The sequence below is a fragment of the Motacilla alba genome, chromosome 4, assembly GCF_015832195.1.
Source record: "Motacilla alba alba isolate MOTALB_02 chromosome 4, Motacilla_alba_V1.0_pri, whole genome shotgun sequence".
Taxonomy (NCBI): Eukaryota; Metazoa; Chordata; class Aves; order Passeriformes; family Motacillidae; genus Motacilla; species Motacilla alba.
In genome coordinates this window covers 65320141-65344539 of record NC_052019.1, presented here as the reverse complement: position 1 = coordinate 65344539, position 24399 = coordinate 65320141, and the positions used below count along the sequence as shown (strand labels likewise).

Here is a 24399-nt window from a genome sequence, read left to right as displayed (position 1 = left end):
TTTTTTTTTTTTTTTAATGAGATACCCAGAGTAAGTGCTTTCTCAGATTATTGCCTCCCAACTTGCATGATTTAATCATGATTTATGTTTTTAGTTTGGATTCTATATTTGAATTCTAAACTTGGAAGTTTCACCCTCCAAGTCCTTAGAATACTGACTAGTATGAATTACTCACTGTATCTGCATTTTTCTCTCAAATTGCATGGGGCTGGTGTTCAGATCAACATCTCTATTCCTGGTTTTTGTGATCCCAGTAGTACTCTGAAGAAGCTACAGTGGCTGTATGAGGGGCTGAAGATGGCTGTATCTGCCTTCTCCTCTCTCAGATCTCTGACCTTGGATAAATACCTTGGCTGCAAAACATGAAACTTGTTCAGGTGAAAGCGCATGGGTGGCAATTCCCTTTAAATTGGCCTGGGATAAAACCCAAACATTTTACACTAAATTTGGTGAGGAATTCCCCAGTATCTTTATCACTGTGCACTTCCAGAAGGCGTCTTGTACTCTTAAAGGGCTTCAAGGAATGTTGAGGTCACCCAGCCACACATCTGAACAGGGCTGAGGTTGTACCAGAGCTTCTTCAGGTGTCCAGCAGAATGTCACAGCATGCGTGCAGAGGAACAAGGCAAATGATACCAGAAACTAAGGACAGAAATCATTTTACAGAAATACAGCCCTGACAACAGTGCAAGAAAAGCCATCATCTCCTCCAGGTTCCAATACATCTGAATGCTGAAACCATATTTGTCTTTGGCATCTGGCAATGTCATTTAATACATTCTTATGGACCTGCATGCAGTTAAGCATGCACTGTATATTATTTTATGATGTTTGGATTGGAATCATACTTTCTGGGTACAAGTATTCATGTTTTTGCAGATTCTTGTGTAAAGCTGGGAGAACCTGTTTCCAATTTCATGACCGTTTATCGCTAATCCAAAATGACTGCAGCATTACCTACAGACAGGAAGCTGGATGAGGTCTTGTGTGTTTTGGATTCATCCTGCTCTTCCCAGGAAACTCTGTTAAACTAGTTTTATGCTTACATGAGAGGAAGACAGAAATTACTAATGGACATGACTGTGCCTAATCTATATATAGTTTTACAAAATGGAGTTAAAACTGAGATGGGTCTTGTAGCAGCTCTTCATCCATGTGAGCTCAAATAATAATTTCAACATTCCATTCAGGTTTCTGCTTTTGCTTTCTGAAAGCTCAAACAGCATAAAAGCATCCTGCACTCACTAGTCCAGCCAACCTTCAGGAATTTCATTGGTTTTAGTCTTTAGGCCTAATGGTGAACTTTTCCTGAAATAAACAAAATCTTGCAGCAAATCAATTCTTCTATACAGTTCACGCTACCATCTGGCAAGACATGGTGGACTGCAATCTTTTTACATGTCAAAAAAACATATTGTAGAACATTCCCTTGAGGAGCAAAAACCAATGTTGACAAGAGGACAGATTAAACTGTCCTCCAGAACTGGGAACTGCCTAAGAAGGATATACTTATCATTTTATAAACTTCTAAAACTTTAGAGGCTCATTTGGGCCAACAGCTAATTTAGAATTCTTCTTATAATTCTTGTGAGAAAAGGACTTCTGCTGATTTATGGCAGTCCAAGATTTTGATGGATAGAAATACCTGCCAGATTACTCTCTTAATAATTCTGGAATTTTATGTTTAATCATAATCATACAGTAAAGGTGCACATATTCTTTTCATCTTAGAAAGTTAATGATTTCATTGGAATTTTGCCAAAAAGTATTAGAATCCTACTTGCTTGAAAAGGATTAGAAATTATTGGATTGTTTATTATTCTGTTCAAATACTTCGCTCATTATGTTCCTCAAGCAAGGTTTTCAAGGAACATTTATTGTTGAATACCATTCAACAGTTAGAAAAATTACTCTAAGTTTAACTTCCAATTTATTGAACCTGTAGTTAGTGGTAAGCTTAAATAGCAAACAATCCTCAAAGTTGCATCTTCATTAGAGAGCATTTAGTATTAAGAAACATCTACATGACCCATTCAGCATTGCAGGGAGAAAAATGAAAATGTGAACTTAAAAACCACTGTACACAACAGTAAGAAAACAATACAAGATATTAGTAAGGCTCTGAATAAAAATCCATTTTCAGAAACCATTTAAAACCATTTGATACAGTAGTGTCATGCATTATTTAGCCCTTTTGTTGTCTTTTACAAAATTTCCTTAAGAACATGAAATTTCAGTCAGCCAAATCCAAATGCCTGCATCTAACCCCTTCCCTCATAACAATCCCATACCTAGATTTTATTCCCTGAGAAAAAGCTGTACCTACACTTGCTCCTTTCTCTTGAGAGAGAGATAAAGAAGGAAACCCCTTTTTACAAAGGGTACTGCTCTCAGTGCTTCTGAACATGATGGAGATCTCTGAAGACAGTGTTTTCTAGTGCTTGCTTGGTCTACAGGATAAAATCTGGCACTTTTTTTCTGCTGAAAACAACTCATGGTTATTTGACTAACATAATTATGAATTACACCATGCTTTGGTGTTTCTTTAAATGATTTACATTTTTCTACATTACTTTATAAATGCCTTCAGGGTTTTTCCCAATAATTTTATTATTGGATTTTTATGTATTTAGTTACAGTAGATTATGATTTTCCTGGCTAGCTTTTTACCTGTCCAACCATTGAAAAGACTGGAAATGTAAAAATCAACAAAGAATATATGTCAAAGTACGTTCACAATCAATTTGTAAACCCCTAGAAATAATTACATTTGTAGGAAACTAAGAACAAAGCCATGTTTGTCCCTTGCCACTTGAGCTCTAGAGTGTGAAGCCCACCAGAATTCAATAGCTGTGAAGCCACAGGCACTACTCAGTATCCTGAAGGGAAAATAACCTGAGGCAGCTTTAACAGCTCTCCATACCCATTCAGCACAACCTCCCCTTTCCTCAGAAATACTCTGTCCCTTGAGGTCAGTATTTTCCAGGCAGATTCTGGGTGACTTTAAGGAAAAAAGACAAGAACCATGTCTACTTTACCAGAGGGTACCAACAGAAGCCAAGCATCTCAAAAGGGAAAACTACTGTCCATCACCTTCCCCAAAGAAAAAAGTGCTTCAGCATGAGAGGGAAGTGCAAAATAGGAATTTCTGGGGTGTGCAATAATTAATTACCTTGACAAGCTGGGGAGGCACATGAGGATCCAGAAATCACAAGAATGGTTGTGCCCTATATGTAGCGAGTCATAAAGACTCCACATCTTCTGTTTTTTCTTCTTGCAAAATGAGGGACTTGATTGATGATCGCAGTGACACACTTAGTGCCAGGTGTCATATCTGGAGGAAAGGAGGAGAGAAAATGCTCAGTTCATGGGAAAATATCACAGTTCAAAATACTTACAGGACTATCAAGGACCTAGAGAGCAGTTCATGGATGAAATGCAGGAAGAAGCATCAAAAGGTGCCTGTTCCACTTCCAGCTTCCAGGACCTCTTGGTGATACCTTAAAGAAGGTAATGAACTTTCCTGTGCCCTAATATCCACAAGATGTTTTTACATTCCAAATTATTCTACAGCTTGTTGAGAAATAGGCTCAGTCCTTTCTGCTAAATATTTCACATGGAGTAATTAAATAGCCAGCAGAGGAAGAAGAGTGTGTGAAATCCTCAAGCACTTGCCCAGCAGTTCAGATTTTTAAATTCATTATCATTATTATTATTGAAAAGTGTTTCTCTTCAAATAGCACAGATTTGTCAAAACAAATCCATTTGTATGAATGTATCAATTTCAACTTAAAGTGCTCCATGTCCAAAAGACAAATTGTGTTGCAACCCCAAGATTTTTTGCTACAACCCATCTCTCATATATATTAAAGGTGAGAGATTCATCTCAGGAATGCAGATGTAAGTCCTGGTTTGACTCAGAGAAGAGGTCATGTATAACCTTAACCAAAGGGCAGAATGGTCTAATTCATAATTATTTTTTCTTAATTGCTATCGTTACCCAGACACAAAGTAGGAAAAGTTCTACATCCCCTTTTTTTTTTTTTTTTTTTCTTTTTTTTCACTCCATGGGCTGGGAAATTTATTTCCTGTTAAGATTTAGACACAACTTACTCGTCCATGCATCACTTGTCCATTGTAGGACTTTCTGTACCTTCAGTTATTCTCCCTCTTTTTCCTAAAGCTGCCATCAGGGAATTAGTGCTCTAGGTTCATTTTCGAGCAACTTCCAGGAATTAAATGTGTCTGTCAAAGCAAGTGCAGTGCTCCCTGTTAGTTACATTCAACATGTGAAAGCAGAGCTTGATCCAAGTACTGCAAATCCAGCAGCTCTGAGTTCTGAACCTTGCTGGCTTCTCATTTCAGGAGACAAACCAGTCTTTCCCACAGCAACCTGCTGTATGTTTAAACAGAAAAAACCCAAAACAACCACCAACCAAACATGGGTTTCTGAACTCACTGAAAAGATATAAGACCAGATTCACCAATAAGTTCCAGCTGCTTTGCACTCCTTCGGCAGCAGAAAACATCTGTAAAGCTGGTTTGTCTGTGTTTAGCCAAGCCCATGGATACTTTGCATCATTGGACTATGGAAAAGTCAGGAGTTTATACTGAATCTGGCCAGTAGAAAATATTACACTGCTACTATACAAAGCACGGGGAGTTAAGACACAAAGACACCTTCAGCCTGCTGTACACTATTATTTTGGACTAAATCTTGTCAACAGGTTGCCCAGAAGGGGAGGGGGAATCTCAATTTTGTTCTTCTCAGTCACATATCTGAAAAATGCTCCACACACATGCTTCTTTAAAGACACTCAAGATAACAAATAACACCATTTAAATGTTCCAAAAGTATCAGTTTTTAATGATACTTTGAATGCATTTTGTTACACCACATATTTGAAATATTATGAAAATTGGCAAAGTTGTCCCATTTTAAACAGACTATTTTGTACAGGGGATATATATTTTAAATACATGTGCAATAAATTTTAAGCAAATGCATTGCAAGTATATAGAAAACCTATATTTTTTTTCCATGTGCAAAGCAATGATCCCTGTTACAGCCATTTTATTGCTCACTGCAGACACTTATGTAAAGCAGACTGCATTCATTTTATTTTTTTCTCCTAGAAATCTGGAAAATTTTTGCAGATCCCTCACTCACCGTTAGCACGATAACTGAACCCTATTACAGACACTGTGTAGCTGCAATGTAAAAGCTACCTCTTGAGCTCCACTGACAGAGCTGTGTGCTTTAACATGAGCTCCTAAAAAGCTGGAAAGCAAATCAGTCCTACTTGGGTTCATGTCCTCGCTCCTCAGAGATCCATATCTTTATATCTTTGACTTAATCACGCTGCATCTGAAAGCTTCCACTCAGTTTCCTCTCAGTACTGGAAATATCTGCATCAGAAGCAGAGGGCCACAGTTAAAATAACCTGGTGACTAAGCCAAGGATTACTTGCAAAATCCCCCTAATGTTGGTGGAGTGATTTCATTTCACAACCAATTTGTTGTCGCTTCCAAATTTTTGACTGCTTCGAGCACTGAAAGAACCGGAGCTCTGGGTTTAGCACTTGGGAATCATGGATGTTTCTTGGCCGTAAAACAGCTTTTGTTTGTTAAAAATGAATTCCCAGCTGAAAAAAAAAATTATTCATATGCTATAGTAAAACCAAACAACTGATCTGCCTGGAATGCAGAGTTGCACAACATTTTGTGCCACTTCTCAGGTGCCCAAACAATAAGAAATTAGTAATCAGAAGAAAGACAGATCTACTCTCCAATTGTGAAAACTTTTGATGCTACTTGTACAGAAAACTATTCTGTCCAGCAGCAAATCTATTTCTGGAACTTTAAAAGATTTTTTGATTGTCATCTCATCCTGTTGTTTCTATTTTATTTCAATAGCCAGCTATTTCAGTTTCTACATCATTGCAGACTAGATCTGTCCTCTTTTGACAGAACTGAAATACCAGGGTGTGCAGAACATGCAGTCCTTTTATGGCTTTTTCAGATAATAAATTTTACTCTCCACACAAGAAATTGTTTAAATCATATCCAGACACAAGCTTACTTAGGAGGCTCCTGCTTTGAGTCATTAAACAGTATCTTCCCCACTGCTGGGGAAAGAACAATACTCAATTTCCCCCATCAAACCCCATCCTGACCACAGCCAGTAGACGACACCTCAGACTTACTGAGAAATCCTCTCTGAGGCTTCAAGCTCTTTGTAGCAATTTCTGCACCCTGTGTATGTGTACCAACTGGAAATGAAGAAGCTTGGCATCTGAACAGACACAAAAATTTGTGTGGCTTCATAAACAGTCACAAAGAGAGAAATGTGGTTCTGGAATCACCAACTCAATAGATGACAGGACCTTTAATAGCTTACATGGCAAAATACTTCATTACTTAATAATTCATGAGTTACACAGTAATCAGCAGCTCTGAGCCACAGCACTTTCCCTCCAGCTCTCAAGAAATGCTGCCTTCTAAGAGAAATTTTGAAAGTTGGTATTCTCACTTCTTCTTATTTAAGTGGTAAAGGATTTATGGAAGTCCTACAGTGACTTTAGATGCAATCAAAGAAAAAATAAAGATATTTAAATGGTGACTGCAGCGCACGTGATGGTAAACATCCCAGCTTAAACTAATCCAGGTGACAACAGCATGAGAATGCACAACATTATGGGTCTGTGATTCCTGCACATAACCACAGCTGGGGAAGGCTCTGCACTCTCTTTTGATGTATATAAAAACTTGTGTCATCTCTGCTCCACTGTTATTTTATCACGCTAAGCAGGATGAGTTAAGACAGGGATGCAAGCACCTGCCAAATGGTTTTATAGATGGATTTACTCTTATAATTACATGCCATACCCTGACTGTGGTGCTGGGAGCCAATTCATCCCAGTGGGTATGAGATTTCTTGGAAACACCTCCCAAAATGGGAAACTTCTGTAAAGTTCATCTATCTTTGTATATTCAAATGACAGGTATGATACACAAAACCCCACACATATTTATATATATTTAGAGAGAGAGTGCATGTCTGTAACTGTGTAGACATACATCATATGAATTTCAGACATATATGTTAGTCATATGATTGGATGCCACCACTGTTAATGAGTAAATCATGTTGCAAAACTTATATTAATCTATATCAGCATGGCATAAACTGTCCTAGATCAGTGTTAAGGTCACGTGTGTATCTTTATTTTTCATTTGAAAGTCAAATTTTTTTAGTATTTTCTTTTTTGTTGTTGTTGTTTTTGATGGATAAATGGCTTTTCCCAATCATCTTGGGCAGAGAAAGCACGTACCATCATTACTTAATGGTACATGTTTTCTAAATTTCTCTGAGTACAATGAGACTGATTTCCACCCTTCCTCAACTGCCTCCAAAAAATGAGCCAGTTGTGGCCACATCTCTGAAGATGCTTCAGTAGAGCTCTTCTAGAATGAACCACCTTCCTATGCACTAAAAATATACAGAGATAGAAATCAGTGTGTATCTGTGCTTCCACTTACCATCTCCCCAGTCACCCAGAGGCTGCCTCAGAGTCCAAGTTCACAACAAAATTCCAAGAAAGCCATATGATGGTATTTCCATCCAACATCAGAAGAATGTCTACCTCTCACACACTGACAACTGACTCTGAAGAAAACAAGAAAGAATTCAATTTTTTTTTTCTAATGGATCAAGCCAAATCTGACTCTTTTTTTATCACTACCTGCAGGGAGAGATCTCACAAACATCCGGGAGCATAATCCAGGCAATGCTAAATACTTTGGGAATTCCCTCCTGTATTATTAAACATTTTGGCTTGCTTTTCTGCAAAGTATTTTAGTGTACATCAATTTTTGTCAGAGAGCAAGTGTTCCTCTGAATGCAGCACCTGAACAAATACTTTTGCATATATGTCTGTAAATACCTAAATTAATGCGAATCAGCAGTGGAACTGCTGCTTTGACCACCCTGTCTGTAAAGCAGGCGCTGTCTTCAAGAAATGTGACCAGAAAGAAAGTAAATGAAAAGGCTGTAGGGTCAGCCAAAAAATCTGGATGGTGTCTTTCTCTCTTCCTCAGGCAGGAAGGAGCCCAGATATTTCTAAGTCTGATGTCCAGGTACATAGCCAAAACCAAATGCTACTTCTGCTGGAGAAGAAGACAGGAAAAGGTTTTATACATTCTAAAGATATCAGAAGACTTGGTAGTCTCCTCTGTCTTTGTCCTTGGTGTGTCACACACTCTTTTCCCAGGATAATTTACTTCCCACTGATTTTTTTCAGGAGCTGCCTTATGCAGTTAGCAAACAGATATTTAGAGTACAGGCTTAAGAAAAAAACAAACAAAAACCAACCCCCCCCCCCCCCCCAAAAAAAAAAAACCCACAAGTCTACTTAATTCTGTATTTGCAAAAGTCAGAGTAATAAACGAACATTTTTGCTTCAGAACTTTTACAAGCCATTCCATAACCCAAGTCTATTCAAACTATTTACTGTCATAATTTCAAAAAGTAGACACTAAAGTCATTAGTATTACAGTCAAAAAGGGAAAGAAAGATCTATCAAGATTATATTTCTTTTCAGGACCTTTTTTGTTTCCTTATGTTAAAAAAATTGTTCAGAAAAATAACTTGATTTCCCCTTATTACCACATAATTTAGGTTTATATACATAATGTATCATCAGAAAGTCTCCTGGACATTCACAAAACCAATTCATATAAACCTTCAGATTTGTTGCAACTATCTTCCACAATTCATTGCTACTTACACTTTCTCTTTGTTGATAGTTAGCTAAAAAGCATTTTAACTAGTCTTTAAACCAAAATCAAATTTTCTTCTTCACTTCTCTGTTTTAACTTCTCTCCCCCTGCTTTTGATTTTTTTTTTTTTTTAATTTAACCCTTAAGGCCTGAGTAGAGCTTTTGGAAATTACATTAACGAGTATCTTCCCTAAAAAGCACACATGATTTATTGAAACACTGCATCTCTACAGCAATTCTGTGCCATAAATTGAGATCCAGTTGCAGCTATTCTTCTGAGAGTTTCAGATGGCAAGCAGCTCCAAACATGGGCAGGTAGCATTTCAAGTTGAGTGTGAGCTGCCTGTAACAGAAATATCTCACATCCAGTCAGGAACTAATCCAGATCGAACTGATGCAACTCTTGAACCCCTTCCCACAAAGTCAGCTTGCCAATTTCAATAACTTAATAAGAAGATATAGTTGCCAAAGGACGTTTTGAGACATGAAACAATATAATTCTCTTTTAATCATGCAGCAAAAGGGCACGTGTACTCCAACGTCTTTGTGATGGATACAGCTGTATCAGTAATAAAACAGAGAGAAACATTGTGTGAGTGCATCTTTCAAGCCTGTGGGGAGCACAAGTGACAGAATTCTGTGTACATAACAAATGTGTTGATTCCCTGGGCAACAGACCGAAACAATACTTTACTCCAGACCCTTTCCTTTGAAAATTACAAAATTTCTTAACCATTCCAGCAAAATCATTGTGTTCAAAATTCATGATGTCCCTTCCATGGCCAGGTTTTCACTAATTGTCAAGATAAAAATTCTGGAATTCAACTGAATTCCAAGGAGCACATGAGCCAACAGAAGAAACAAAATACTCCAGTTCTTCACCAGAGATTGATTTTGAAGGTCATGTTTGGGTTGTTTAGCTAAAAGCAGCCCAGGAGGGCCATGCTGTATCCTCACTCACCCTCAGGAGTGCACAAGGTGATCATGTTTGAAGGGTTGGAAAGAGCAGACTGAAGCTCAAATGGATCAATTAAGATGTTTATAGGAAAAGGCTTTATGACCCTGTGTTCTCTAATAAATTTTTCTCATTATAAAAAGGCAATGAAATCACTCAGTTTAATAAATCCTCTGGAGTTTTATATAAAATATAATATTAAATAATAAGAAAAGAAATATTCTGCCTTTTCTTTTTTTTTTCTTTTTGCTAAGCAGATGGTTCCAGAAAACTACTGGAATAAATGCATTCAAAATATGCTTTGCTTTTGTGAAAAAAAAAAAAAAAAAAAGAAAATGTCTCATCTAAACCACTTTCTACTAGGGGTTCAATGAGAAAAAATCCAGAGCCTGTATGGGAAAATGAGCATGGAAAAAGCATGCACTGTCCTGGCAGGACAGTGTGGAAAAGTGTATCACAAACTCCCCTGTCATAACCTCACCTGGCCTGCAGTTCAGCCAAGAGATCTCCTGGCTGCAAAGCTATGAAACCTTCATTTCATCACTAACACTCAGGAGCATCACTGCAGTCATTTTACAGGGTCTGTAGAAAGAACTGAGGGAAGAAAGACAGGAGCAAAGGTAGAGATGGGGATCACAAACAGTAGAGAGTGATGAAATTTGTTTTCTCCACAAACCTGGTCTTTTGTGTGCATCAGTAACATTTCTTAGTGATAAAAAATTCCAAAAGGAATGTAAAAAAAATCACAGAGTGGAATGATAAAACAAGGCATTTCCCCATCGTTGTGGTACAATGGGAAACATAAAAAGTTAGATTCACACTAGGGTGCTCCAGGATGCAGTCATACAAAATAAAAGTACTCCAGGAGAGAAACAGCATTCTCAGGGCTAAAAAACTTTGTGGTTTTATTCCAACATAATTGAAACCAATGTGTTCTCTTATTATTTTTTTTCATCTTTCAACTCAGAAGAAAATGCTCTGATGGTGATTTACCCATCAGTAACTCCACTTTGGAGCTACAGCTACCAAAATCCTATCAGCACCAAGCAGTTTCCATCGTGTTGTTGACTTTTTCCCTTACACTGTTGCTTTCTTATGGCAAAGGTTGGTTCAACAAAGATTAGGAGCTTAGGCTGACTAACTTAGGCTGAGCCATCTAATTTAGGGTAGGTAAGTCTCATCTTGCCTAAGGTGATCTGTGTGTTTAAATGCCCATCTGTTTCCTGCATGCACATGCACCATCACAATTCTGCAGGCCAGAATATGAAATATTGGGTTATGATGGTTTAAGGCACAGCCTCTATATAATCATTTTCTGCACACACCTGACACACTGGATCTTTTGATGGCAAGAACCTTCCACAGCCCTCTCTCAAAGGCAATGTTCAATTTATCCCGCATAACTTGGGATAGAGTTTTGGAATATGCACTGTATTCCTGTCTCATATGCTTATTTAACCAAGGTATTTCTACAGTATCACTGTATTTCTGTGTTATTTCTGGGACCTCTTGAACTGGATACATGCAGAATTGTAGAAAAGGACTATTTAATGCCATCAGATTCAAAACAGGCATTGTTTGGCCAGATTCTACTTGACTCTACTTCCTGGATGAGCTGCACACAAAATGTCCTTTGAAATGCACTGTAGGAATAAAACACACACTGCAATCCTTCCTTTTTAAAATTTTTCTAACAGAAAGAAGTATTTAAGCAAGCCAGGGAGCCCTGCATACCATTTTCACCACTGATTTACATTCTCAATCACAGGTGGAATGTTGTGGTTGATCCCCTTTTTGATTAACCCATTTTCTCCTGAACACTAAGGGCAAGTCATCTGCCTGTTATTCCACAGTTCAGGCTATTATTTAATGTTTCCCATTTGCTCCTATGTCTGTCTTTTATCTACCAGAGAAAAGCTACTTGTCAAGCCACTAGTTTTATTTGGCTATTAATGGGGAAGTTTTTGTTTTGTTTTGCCTCCAGACAAGTATTCAATCAAGCTCCTGCAAAAAGATTCCAAGTGTAGAGGTGAGCCCTCTCACTCTGTTCATCATACTTGGTCCAGACACAGTTGTTCCACTAGAAGAGATTTTGTACCTAACTTCAATGACTCATTGAAAACATCCATAATTTTCCCAGCAGATTCCTTCTAGGTTGCTCTGGCCTGAAATTTTGGGGAAAATACAGAAGAGATCTGTCTTTTACTGTCCATCATAGCAATCTTTTTAATTTATCCCAGATCTTCTCTAGTTCCTAACACACATTCATACATACTTTTGCTTGCAGACATATTTTAAGTTACAAGACACAAAGTCAAGAGCTTATTTTATTCCTGCAGCTGAAAGGAACCAGTTTGTCTTTCCAACAAAACCTTCTCCAAAAGACAGACCACTGAACATGACCCCAAGTTCCTTCTCAAGGTTTTAGATTTCCTCTGAGCTACATTCTTCAGAAAGCACTCCACTTCTGGTTTAAAAACTTTAAGACACAAAGAAAACTCTACAGTTTTGTGAAAAATCCACTCTATGTAACTTTTAAGGCATCACTTTAATGTCTGCCTAATGTCCATGCCCATGAAGTGATTATAGCTTCCCTTGAGCACAAGCAGTACTATAGCACGATTAGTAACAGAAAAGGTTTTATGACACACACTTAAATTGCACCTTTACTAATAATTTGAGGTTCTCAACATGCAAGACATTTATTTGCAGATGCTAATACAACCTCATGCAAAAAACTCCCACTTTCTGCCCTTCACTAGCTATGTATATGTATTTCTTCTTTTTTTGAAAATAGATATAGGTTCATTTCATCTTTAGCTTTAAAGCCCTGATATTCACTGAGATTTAAAATCCCTTCTATTTTCTTTTTACTCTTGTCTATCTCTGAAATTTCAGAACACAGACATGAAAACCATATCCAGTAAGGATCCAAGGCAGAATGATATATTTCCTCACCAGACTCTAAACTGACACATTATATTTTTCTAGCAACTCTCAGTAGCCCCCACTCTCCACACCAGCACACGTGACTGAGCCATGTGTACCAGCTCACTGCCTTTTGGAACTGCTCTTACACCACTGGCTTTTTCACTTCACAGTTTCATAAATCCAGCATTAAAAGGACATTAAAGTGACCAAGGACAAAACACCCCCTGGAGAAAGAGGATTCATTTCCTGATACTTCCTTTGAGAGAAGCATTCTAAAGACTGTATTTCTCAGCTTACTCATCTCTTAGACAGCATACATTGCATCCACAGTGCACTCCACATCATTATTTATTAAGTATTTAGAGATGTCATCTTCTGCCAAGTTGGCATTTGGGATACCAGTTCTTTTAGGGTGAATTTAAATAAGTCTGGCCTTCTTTGTGCCTCAGTCCTTCAGCTTTAAAATGGAAATTATTCTCTTTATCCTCTTCTAATTAGCAAGATACACAGTGATAAAACAAAACCTCAGTAGCTATACAGAACTTCCTCTACTTCCTGAAAAAGAAATAAAGCTTTGTGGCCTCATTAGTCTGATTCATTACTCTATCATGATTTTGCTAAAAACAAGTATTGGAATGAAACGCACATTTTGAGATTAAAAACCAAGTGAATACTTAATGGCCATCCCAGTTTAAGAGGCAGCTTAAATTCCTTGTCCCTGAAGGATCTACTGAAGACCCCTTAACAGCAGCAGAAATCCTCCTCTAAACCTTTTATGGATCACCACCTTCAACTAGTGTCCCACTCCTCCAGTACCTCCTTGTAATAATCTACACTCCAAATATTATATCTAACAATATTTAGGATGAAGAAGAAATATGGCAAGGCAGTAGTCTCCAAGTTCAACCTCACACATTTATGGCTGTGCTCATCCAGTGTGTTTTCAGAAGCAGAATTAGAAGCTCTCCCCACAGGCTCAGCCTCGTGCCACTGCTTGCTGTTCTCCGAATGCTGTCAATAGCTGCACTCCTTGAATTAATTCAGACTGTAACTAAGAAGCATAAAGTGAGATGGGATCACTGCCTCCTCTCCCAAAGTGTGTAAGATACCTCTGGCCCAGTAAAAGAAGTTTCTGAAAAAGTTTTTAAATCAGAGTTCTGGAGCCATGGGCTTTTACTATTACAGGCTGTTACATTTTAAACATATAGTTGTAAGGCAATACTTTCATACCAGAAGAATGGGAATCCTCTGGCTGAGCAACTTCAAGTTATAGGAGGACTGAATCAGTTCTGGCCAGTTCAGCCTCAGAAAAAAAAAAAAAAAAAAAAGGTTATTCAAGCCGCTTTTAACTCTCTATTTTGTACACACCTAGGCCTTAATAAGTATTTTCTTGCAGTGGTGTTTGAGCACTGTTGTTGTAGTTATAGAAACTGGTTTTGAGATGTTAGCAGTTTCCCAGTTAGAGGATGGCTTCTTCCAACCTTCCAGTTACCACAAGGTCTTTCTTGTTTCTTTAGTAATCAGGGTTATACCACAGCATTTGTTTCCTAAACTTTGAACTATGCCTGTGGACAGCCAAATTCTTCTCCCTCTTGCACTTCCTGAATTTGAAGCCATCCTGGATTTGAAATGGAGAGCACATCTGTAGGAGTCTCCATTTGGGTCTTGGTGATGACAATGCAGAAAAGGGAGAGATCAAATAAGAATATCAGGAATTAATCAAAAGCATAAGATGCCTTCTTCATAGTTATGCGAAGCCTTGAGGCCATTTTAGAGCAATTTTTCTGCAATCATTTGGTGATTACATTTTTGGCCCTCTGTGGTTGTCATTCATTTATGTACTTAAATGCATATCAGTGATGGAAGAAATCTACCCTATCACATATTCATCTTTGGTGAGCTTATCTTCATGAAATATAAATTATTCTAGAGATAACAACAACCATAAGAAAATTCTGGTGGTTTTGGTTTATCCCCTTGGGCATGACAAATACTGAAAATGCTCATTGCCACTCTATATGCTGTGTAGGGAAAAGAATGCAAAAGGAATTTTCACTGTGACCCTGGGAATGAAGCCACAAGTTACATGCTCTTGAACATGCAGAGTGAATGCATTCTTGAATAATCAAATCCATCAATGTTCATACAGCAATAGCCCCAGTCATAGTTCCATCCTGAAAGATCTGAGTAAAACTTTCAAGTACATTTGAGATTCAGGAAGAGCTACTGAAAGCCGTAAGGATTCTTTTTTTTTATGGCACTTTGAAGGTGGGGATACACCTTTTGACAGTAATTCATTTTTCAGATGAAAGCTAGCTTCATTAATATTTGCCTAGCACTGTTGTAAGGCAGCTTACAACAGCACAAAGGACTTGTTCTCATGTACAAATTCCTTCAGTAAAATTCAGATAGAGGGGGAGTCAGTGTAGCTTCACAATAGGCAGTTGTATTCCCTTACCAACAGCCAGAGAGTTCAGGGCTCACAGCTCTCAAAAAGCTGTGGCTAACACTGCTGTTTTACTTTCTTTTTACAAGCATAACAATGATGTTGTCGAAGAATCATGGTTAATTCCTTTTTTCATTAAGTCCTGCCTGACTGAGGCAAGACCAGCTGGTTTGGGATAAGCCAGGAGCAAACAGAAGCTGTTCTGGGTGAAGCTTTGAATGGCACTTTATCCAGCCTTTCACAGCAATCCAAGCAAGTGAGCTAGCAATCTCACTGAGTGAGATAGCTTCAAGTGCTCCTCCTTAACCTGCCTACAAGGAATAAACAGGTATGGAAAACCTAAGCATCTGTCCTGGCTGAAGGGAGATACCCGACCTACTTATCACTTGAGTTTCAGAGATGCAGTACTTTTGTTTATCTCCTCCAGTGTCTCAGAAGATATGGGTTACCCATTTTTGGACCCATCAACTACATCCTTGCATGCTCTCCAACCCTTATTAGCTCCATGCATCATCCTGTGACTTTCCTCCTACCAACCATGTGCAAAAGGAAGCTACCACACACACTGAGCTGGTGGAACGGCAGTGGTAATGTTCAGTTTTCCTCTTGTAAGGGAATCCTCTGCAAGCAAAGAGAGCTCCTCACATCTCCTTCACTGCCTTTCACAGTTTCTAGAGGTGTAACAGTTTATGTGATTGGATGCCTCATCCATTTTTATACATGGTGACAGAAAGATTCTTCCCTTCACAGCAATATATACATAATTAAGCAGTTCTGGATTCAGCTATAGAAAAAAAAAAATGGATGGGTGCCCACACCCATTTTTCATGATTTGTCCACGGTCCAAAATGGCCCAGTAGGATTGAGTGAACAAATATGATACCAGCCACTACTTGCAGTTGGAATAGACCAGGACAAATCAAGTGAAACATCTTTCCATTTCACTGCAATTAAAACCTGCTGGAACAGAATCAGTGCTGTATTAATGAATCCAAATCTTTACTGTTGTGGTATTGGAACAGACAGCTTCCAGAAGAGGAAATGGGAAGGCAGCCATCAACCTCAAGATGACAAGAGAAGAAATATTTTTTTCTGCAGAATCCTTATGAGGACACTGAAATAGTGCTCTGTCACAAGAAGGGAAAAACAGGGTGGGGGGGAAGAAGTGAGGGCAAGAGAAAAGGAGAAGTTTCAGGAGCCTTTCCATCAGATTCCAAATATCTTCCTTTTTCTTAAACTCAGAGAAAGTGATGATTTTCTGTATAGGAAAATTAATTTCTTTCCTCCCCCACAAATATATAGTACGATTCTCTGTTTAGTGACACTTCTTATTGATTCTCTTTTATGGATACTTTGGAATGAGATTGTGAGAAAGGAGCAACACACATTGTAGACGTGAATGATGCATGAGTTGCAAATAGCTTAAAATCTAGAAATTGGAAGGTAGGATAGCTATAAAACAAACTAGCTAGCTGATGAATTATGTAACTATTTAAAGCCATTGATTAACCAATTATTCATAATTTATTAAACCCTATAGAGAAAGTGACTGCCACACAAATCTTAACCAGAAAAAGATGTACTAAAAGAGAGGAAAAAGGACAACAGCTAATCCACACAGTCTGTTGGAAATTCTTAAGACCTGTGTGTTGGCAGGCTGTCTAGGGGAGAGAAGGGAGGAAGGTTAAGGGCCAAATTCCTGAGATGAGAAGTTTTCTGATAGGAAATCCCCAAAACCTCCCATGGAAATCTTTACCTAAGGAACAAACAGCCGGTTGTATGCCCCACATCTGAGTATGGGGTGAGAGGCCATGTCTTAGATAACAGGTCCCAGACATGGTGGGATTTAGAGATAATCATCAACAGCTTGAGTTGCACCTGGATGATGACAGGAAACTAGTGCAGAAACATGAGCACAAGCATTATCCTCACTCAGAAGCTCACCTCACAGATGGGAGTGCTCTGTAATAGCTGTAAATTCCTCAAAGATTGGCTTTAATTAGAGCCTAACCTTGCCAGGAGAGGGATGGAGAGCCATCACCCACCCAGCAGGAGTGATCCCAGTCTCCTGCCTGGCTGGAGATGATGAAAGGCACCACTGCTCACTGCTGCTACTCCAGATTGCAAAGCCAGTGACAGACTTGAAAGGCAAGGCTACAAAACTTCATCATGGTGAGAAGAATGATTATGACATAAGAAGGATGAGAATTCCTACAATCAGCCTGAGCTGGCCTACCCTAATTCCTCTCTGGCAAAGCACCACAGGCATTTAAACTCTTTCCTCATTCATGGTCACAGGATCTTATCATGCAATATAAAGACTACAGCAATGCAAGAGCCACATCTTATGGACGCTTAGGTTGTATCTATACTACAAAAACCCTCAGCAATACTTTGTTTCCACTTCTGCGTCCCAACTGCAACCCAGCAACACCAAGGGCAGGTTCATCCATGCACCAGAGCTGTTTTCCATGTTCTGGTTTCAAAAGAGCCTCAGGTGCAAAGCCCATAAAAGAGAATGCCCCTCAGCAGGCACTCTCTGTGAATGGCACCAGGAAGCATCCCCTGGCCTCCCTCAGCCTGCTGCTGTAGACACAGCTACTTCTGCCAGTGCTTCCCCAAACCTAGAACTCGTTTTGTGACTATAGGATGATAAAGTGATTTCACAGTCTGCATTTTTGAAGCCCACGGAATACCTTAGTAAGAGTTTTAGGCATAAAACCAAATCTAAATACCAAATGCACAAACTATCTGCTCTTTAACTCAGGGCATACTAAGCTGCATCCAGCCTTGTGCCCTCCAAGGTGCTGCATCAACTCCCATTCCCAGCAGGGATGAATCACACCCCAGCTCTGCACATTCTTCAAATGTTTCTCAAGACAAACCAAGCATCACTGCTGGTTTATCAATGCTGAATCAAGGATAGTTCAATCTCAGCTGGATCCTTACCTGGTCACAAAGTAATGGCCAAATTTAACTCTAGGCACATAAATTCAATTTAGTATAACTGTGAGACCATAATTTTACTCAGGAAGAACGCTAAGAGTGAAAATTTCTGTTTTGAAAAGATGACAAAAATCAAAATATTAATTTAATGACTTTGCAGTTTAAAATCTTCCTCAGAGTCTCCTGGAAAGTCTATGCAAAAAAAAAAAAAGGAAACAAACCAGGAAAAGACTGTTGTAGTGCATTACTTAAACTATTTTGGTTCAAATAGTTTCTCCCAGTCCTCCTTATAGTTAAGCGTTGTTTCAACCCCGGGTTTTCCATTACCCTTCTGATTGGTCCCCTATTCCCCAAGTTCCAAGTTGTCAGTCATATTTCTCCACCCCTGTTGGCATTGTTTTTTGCTTAGTCATTCTGTCGACCCCTCCTTAAGTCCCTGTCCGTCACCTAATAACTCCGCTCCTTGTTCCAGAAGGATCTCTCCTTGGCACCAGGTGACTGGACCAAGGGTCAATACCCCACCTCATTCTGTTGCCCATTTGCTAGCCATGATATCAATTATGTCAGTACCACCCTTTTTGTCTCTCCTCATTGGTTCATTCAATGTAAACGCCCCTTTGCTCCACCCCCTATATAAGTCGCTGTTCTCTGTGATCCTGGTCTTTTGTTCAATTGGCCTCCCGGGAGGAATAAATTCTCTGGACTGCACCCCGACTCAAGACCTTCTTTTCATTGCCTTGCCCTTCCTCCCACCGTCGCTCGACTCCTGCCAAGGTGCCACCTGGAGCCCAGGGTTGCTCACCCGAAGCTAACCTAAGTAGTGCCCCCACTGCCACTTGGGCTGCATGTCGGCTCCCACCTGGCACAAATCTCCTCCCGGGACTGGGAGTAGAGCCTTCACGGATGCAGCACGGCAAAAGACCATTAAACCCCAAAGACAAATAATTTTTTTAAAAAAACCAAAAAACCAAACTGGAAGAGGAGGTTCATGAAAATCTGGAAAGGAGAATCACTGGTAAAGCTGAGTCACTGCTCAAGTACAATGTGTATTTGAACAAATGGAACTTTTTGCCTGCTTCTCACATGTATAGATTATATGAAAACAAAAAGAGACCTCCAGGTACTGTACAAATATAAATGGCAAACATTGGGTAAAAAACAAATAAAATGAGAAGGTCAGTTTGTGCCTCAGTGTGAGTCAGGTCCAGAACTGAATCACTGAAATGGAAACTGCCTCTCAGTTACCATTAGAACTGGAACTGCATCTTCCATTCCCATTACTATGGAGCCATTCACATTAATATGGAGCAGTGAGGTAGCTGAGACCTGGACTTGAGTTTATTTCTGCTCCAGGGATGGCTGCCTCCAGCAGAAGGGTGAAGCAGAGTTCTGGGGGTAATTTCTTAAACTTCTGCAGACAGCTTAGTCTGCACTTTCACCATGAATTACTTCATTTATAAGACAAGCCCACTTTGATTTCTCTTGGAAACGTACCATTTCTGCTTTCTTCCTACTGTTTTCTGGGAGAAAGCAACTTATTTTATATTAAGGATGTACAGAGCTGCTCCATTTGCAAGGGAAATGTGTTGGAACCCAAAAGCTTCAGAGGAATGCAGGAGGAGGAAGAAAACCTTATTCTATCACAATGTAAATAATCTAAAAAAGAAAGGTTTGTCCAATTAAAGTGAAAGCTCAAATACACGGCAGAGAAAATGGAGAAACGGGCAAAAGTCAGCATACTCAGGGAAAGAGATGCTTTGAGCACATTTCTGAGACTTTACCACAGCATTTTTCAGACTGTTACCCTGCAAATCCAAATTTACCCTGAGTACTTACGCTCCCATGCTCTCCCATGTAATTGCATCCTACCCACCACAAGACCCATGGCTGCTTCAGCAACAAGCATTTCAGCTAACGAGGGTGCACAATGGAAAAAAATAAAGTTTTTTTGCATTATTTCCGAACATTTCCAAACGCAAATATTTCACAAAGGTAACTTGTGACTGCTTTATGTTGTGGTCTCCAGCAAGAATGTGTCCTCACTCTGTAGTCAAAGCTACTGAGGAAAAAAAATTACACAATAGTTTGAATTTAAAATGTATCATTTTAAGTGGACGCAAAGATGGGGTTTTTTGTTTGGTTTTGGTTGTTTTGTTGTTTTTTTTTTTTTTCTTTCAGGCTGTTGCAAGTTTTCTGAGGACCAAACTAAGGAGTCATGAACGGAAGGCAGCTTTGCTGTGTACCGCTGCCATCTAGTGACCTGTCTCTGAGAACGGGACTCCAACAGCAGCGTCCCCATGTCAGCACTGCCCGGTTATGCTCTTTATTTCAGCTTTAGCAGGATGTAAAACAATTATTTCAGTTCACAGCTCCTATTGCACTGCATAGGTATTCAAAGCAAAGAATAAATTTCAGTTAATGGTGGTGGCATATGTGTGATCATATCACAGTAGTGGAACATTTATTCACTTTGCATAATTGTTATATCTATAAATCACCCATAGGACAACAGTCCTTTTACAGAAAGAGAGAGAGAGGGTTTTTTGGTTTTTTTCTGTGAAGGCAAATTTAATGCAGAAAAAATCAATTGTATTAGTAAAACATAATTAACATCCACAGACTTCATTATTTGCCTATGACATTGCCTTAAATGTGCTTCAATGGCACACACAAGAGCAGACATTATGGTCACGTGTTTCTTTCTTAGCTGCTTGCGATAAGCTCTCCATGAAGACTCAATTTTGAATAGCTTCTGGCAACAACAGTGCTTTAGGAAATGCAAGGGCAAGTTGTGGCACAGTATGATTACGAGTGGGTCTGTCTGAGCTGCTTAGGAGAGGTCCCATGAAACATCACAGTGACACTGCTGGCTCTGGGCTAACTCAGCTGAGCCAGCCCTCCCTGTCCCAGAATTGAGGGTGTAGGTCTGAATGAACAAGGATTTGAGAGACCCTGATATTTCAGAGTCAGCTCTGCAAGTAAAAGGTGGATGTGGGAGAAGGGGTAGAACCCAAGAAGCAGGCTCTTAACATATAAGAGCAATAAATGTAATAGCCATAGCCTAATAGCACAGCCCAGACTGTATCTTCATTTCTTTTATGCTCTAGACTTCTGGGAGGTATCACACAGTCCTGTATGTGGCTGAAAGTAATTTACAAGCCCATGGCAAGGGCCAAAATCAAGTAAATCTATATCAGAGTGTTCCTAACAGGGAAACTCATAAAGGTATATTGGAAGAAAAAAAAGGAAAAAAAAAAAGGTATTCAGCAAATTACACAGCCCATTCTCTAAGGAGGTCATTGAAGTCAAATAAATTTCTTAGGTCTTTCCTATGCAATAATTTAAATGCAGTTAATATGCCCCAGAACACCAATAACAGCTAGATGCAGAGGTCATTTATTCACATTTTATCAATAGGACCTTTATGAGATACAGGCTCCTTCTACAAGATCCACCCCATGCCAACAACCCAGAACATCAGTGCTGTCCAGAAACCCACCTCAGTGCAATCATCCATTTCAGACTGCTGGCTGAGCAACATGAAGATAGAAAATGGCTTTGGGAGATACTCAACCCCTCTGCCTCCACCTCAAGCCAAAACTAACTTCAGACTTGCTGGGAGAAGGAAAGGCTGCTGTCCCTCAGCCATGAGAGGTTTTCATATGAAGTATGATAGCATCGTGTTTCCTCTGAATAATAACTTACTTCAGCTTAATGCTTGTTTCTTCCTTGCCTGGGGTTCATCCTTTCAGTAACACAATGATGGCTTTTGTTCTACATACCCTGGACCAAACAGACATTTCTGGTGCTTCACTACACAGGGTGAAAGGAGCTCAAAAATTAGTTTAACAAAACACATAATTGGCTAATTGACTATATCCCTTTCCCATAGCATGGATTTTACTACAATTCCAACTGGGGTGGCTTTTCAATAGACTTAAGACAATGCTGTTTGAGTACACAAGATGAAAATATTGCCACACAACACACAAGTCAAGCTCACTTGTTAAAATACATCCATGCACAGCATGAAAGTCTAAAGGCCTCATATAATCAGCTGATGAGTGCTCCATTGTTCCAGGTTTAGAAAGATTTCCTTTAAGGTACACCTACAGAACAAATATTCACAGCAGTCATATTGGGGACTGCTGCTGATCCCACCGCTTCAATAACCAGCTGAGAAAAATCACTTTCAGAAATCACATAGCTCATAAAGGAGAGTTCTGTTTAAAAAAATCAGCTGGACAAAAAGCCTGAGGAAAATGAAGCTAGATTTGGACTGAATATCTAGAACATTTAGGATTTCTCTGTTTTCATTTGTAAGTGTTAAAACCATTTTCTCGGCGCGTTCAGAAATTCTGCTTATATAAATACACTAGGTTTTAAGGAACACTTTTCAGTTATTCTGCTTATAAAAACATCACCTTCTCCCTGTCCCCCCAGTGATTTCCAGGGAGCTGCTACAGCTTGTTTCCTCCAAACTGCCATCATCTTCCACCCCCGCCTACCACCCATTAGGAGCCTGACACAGATATCAAATATGGGGCATAATGGGCATTAAATGAAGACCTCCCAGCTGTCTCCTGACAGTTTCATTGCATAATGGTGACCTTTGCATGTCTTATTCACCAAATAAAAAAGGACAAAACTATACAATTCCAAGCTGCAGATTAAAAAAACCCAAAACTCTTATGATATATTTGGGGGGCAGGTTGGGGGTCTTCATTTACTTGCATATGTAGATGGTCTTATAAGGCTTCCCTTGGTGCTTCCTAGATGTGTAATATTTTGTTTCTTAATAGTCATTCTTGCTTTCTTTCTTGCTGAAAAGTGATAGTTCACTTTGAAAGCAGAGATTTATATTGCAGACTCTTCATTTAAACCTTATGTAAAGAAATAAAATCTTTATGTCCACACATATTTGAGCTCCTACCTTCATACATTTATAGCGTGTTACATTTCCCAGCTTTCCCATATTTAATGTTTTACAGCCTGTTCTCCAGATTCAGGTAGTAACAGGCTCAGAGGCCAGAAAGCAGGCAGCAGCTCACCATTTAATTAGAAAAGAACCAACACAGAGTTCTCCAAACTGCACAGTTGCACAGAGGTACTAGCAAGACCTCTCACTAGAATAAGAACAATCTGACCTACGACTTCCACCAAAATATTTTAATTTAAAGAGTTTTAAAATGCTTTAAGTGAATCCTCGCTGGACCCTGTGTTGTCTTATCAGCATTTAGAAATAGCACTGGAGGGGTAAAAGAAAGAACAGGGAAGGGAAAGAACTGTACACTAAATAGCAAAAAGTCTGGGTGAGGAGAAGTAACTATTCCTCCATTTCCAGAAGGCTTCACTCCCACTCCATTTGGCTATGCATCGCCCAGCCAAGATGTGTGACATTTTCTGCGGGTGGCAGCACAGTTGTGTTGGTATTTAGCCTGCCTCTGACAAGCCTGTGCATTTGGAAGAATCATAGAATCACAGAATATCCAGAGTTGGAAGGTAGCCACGGGATCATTGAGTCAAACTCTTAGTCCTGCACAGCACCATCCCCAAGAGTCACATCATGTGCCCGAGAGCATTGTTCAAATGCTTTATAACTCTATCAGGTTTGGTGCTGTGATCACTGCCCTAGGGAGCTGTTCCAGTGCCCAAACACCCTCTGGGTGAAGAACCTTTTCTTGATGCCCAAACTAAACCTCCGTGGTTCACTTAATGCCATTTCCTTGAGTCCTGTCCCTTTCCATGAGAGGGAAGAGGTCGGTGCCTGTCCCTCTGCTTCCTCTCATAAGGATGTTGAAACTGCACTGAGGTGTCCCCTCAGTCTCCTCTTCTTCAGACTGAACAGGCCAAATGACCTCAGCCACTCTTCATATGGTTTCTCTTCCAGACCCTCCACCATCCTCATGGCTCTCCTTTGATGGTCTCTAGTTGCTCAATGTCTTTGTTACACTATGGTGCCCAAAAACTGCACACATGATTCAAGGCAGGGCCACTCCAGTGCAGAATTTTCTGATAAGAGGGAGTTATCAAAAAGAACTTATTAACAATATTTCACACTTGCAGAGTCTGACCACACCCTTCACAGCCTTCCCACTTTCACTCTCTGTGTGCATCACTCTTTTTTTCCCCCACTTCACGCTATATTTCCTGAAACATGAAACAGAGTATAGGAAAATGCCATCAGTGTCAGGAAAATTACATGGCACTTTTCCCTTGCTCCAAAGGAGGTCTAAATATCAATTCTGCAATACATTTCAGATGCTTGTCCAATCCGGAAGCATCCTCTGTCCCAAAACAGTTTCCAAGGCTCCACTCAGCCATCTTGAGGGTAAACCAC

The 24399-nt window shown here is 39.5% G+C and overlaps 1 long non-coding RNA gene across 2 annotated transcripts in view; it reads right to left on the bottom strand.

The window, feature by feature from the left end:
* Positions 1 to 3190: 3190 nt before the first annotated feature.
* The window catches only part of LOC119700905, a 37619-nt gene continuing 16410 nt past the window's right edge, over positions 3191 to 24399 (bottom strand). Inside the window, exons 3-4 of one of the 2 annotated variants that reach the window (XR_005256923.1) lie at positions 7543 to 7669; positions 3191 to 3334 (exon numbers count right to left, since the gene is read on the bottom strand). This is a non-coding gene — a long non-coding RNA (uncharacterized LOC119700905). Of the gene's footprint in view, positions 3335 to 5302; positions 5410 to 7542; positions 7670 to 24399 lie in introns of those variants that run through there. The other variant, XR_005256924.1, reaches the window with a different exon arrangement.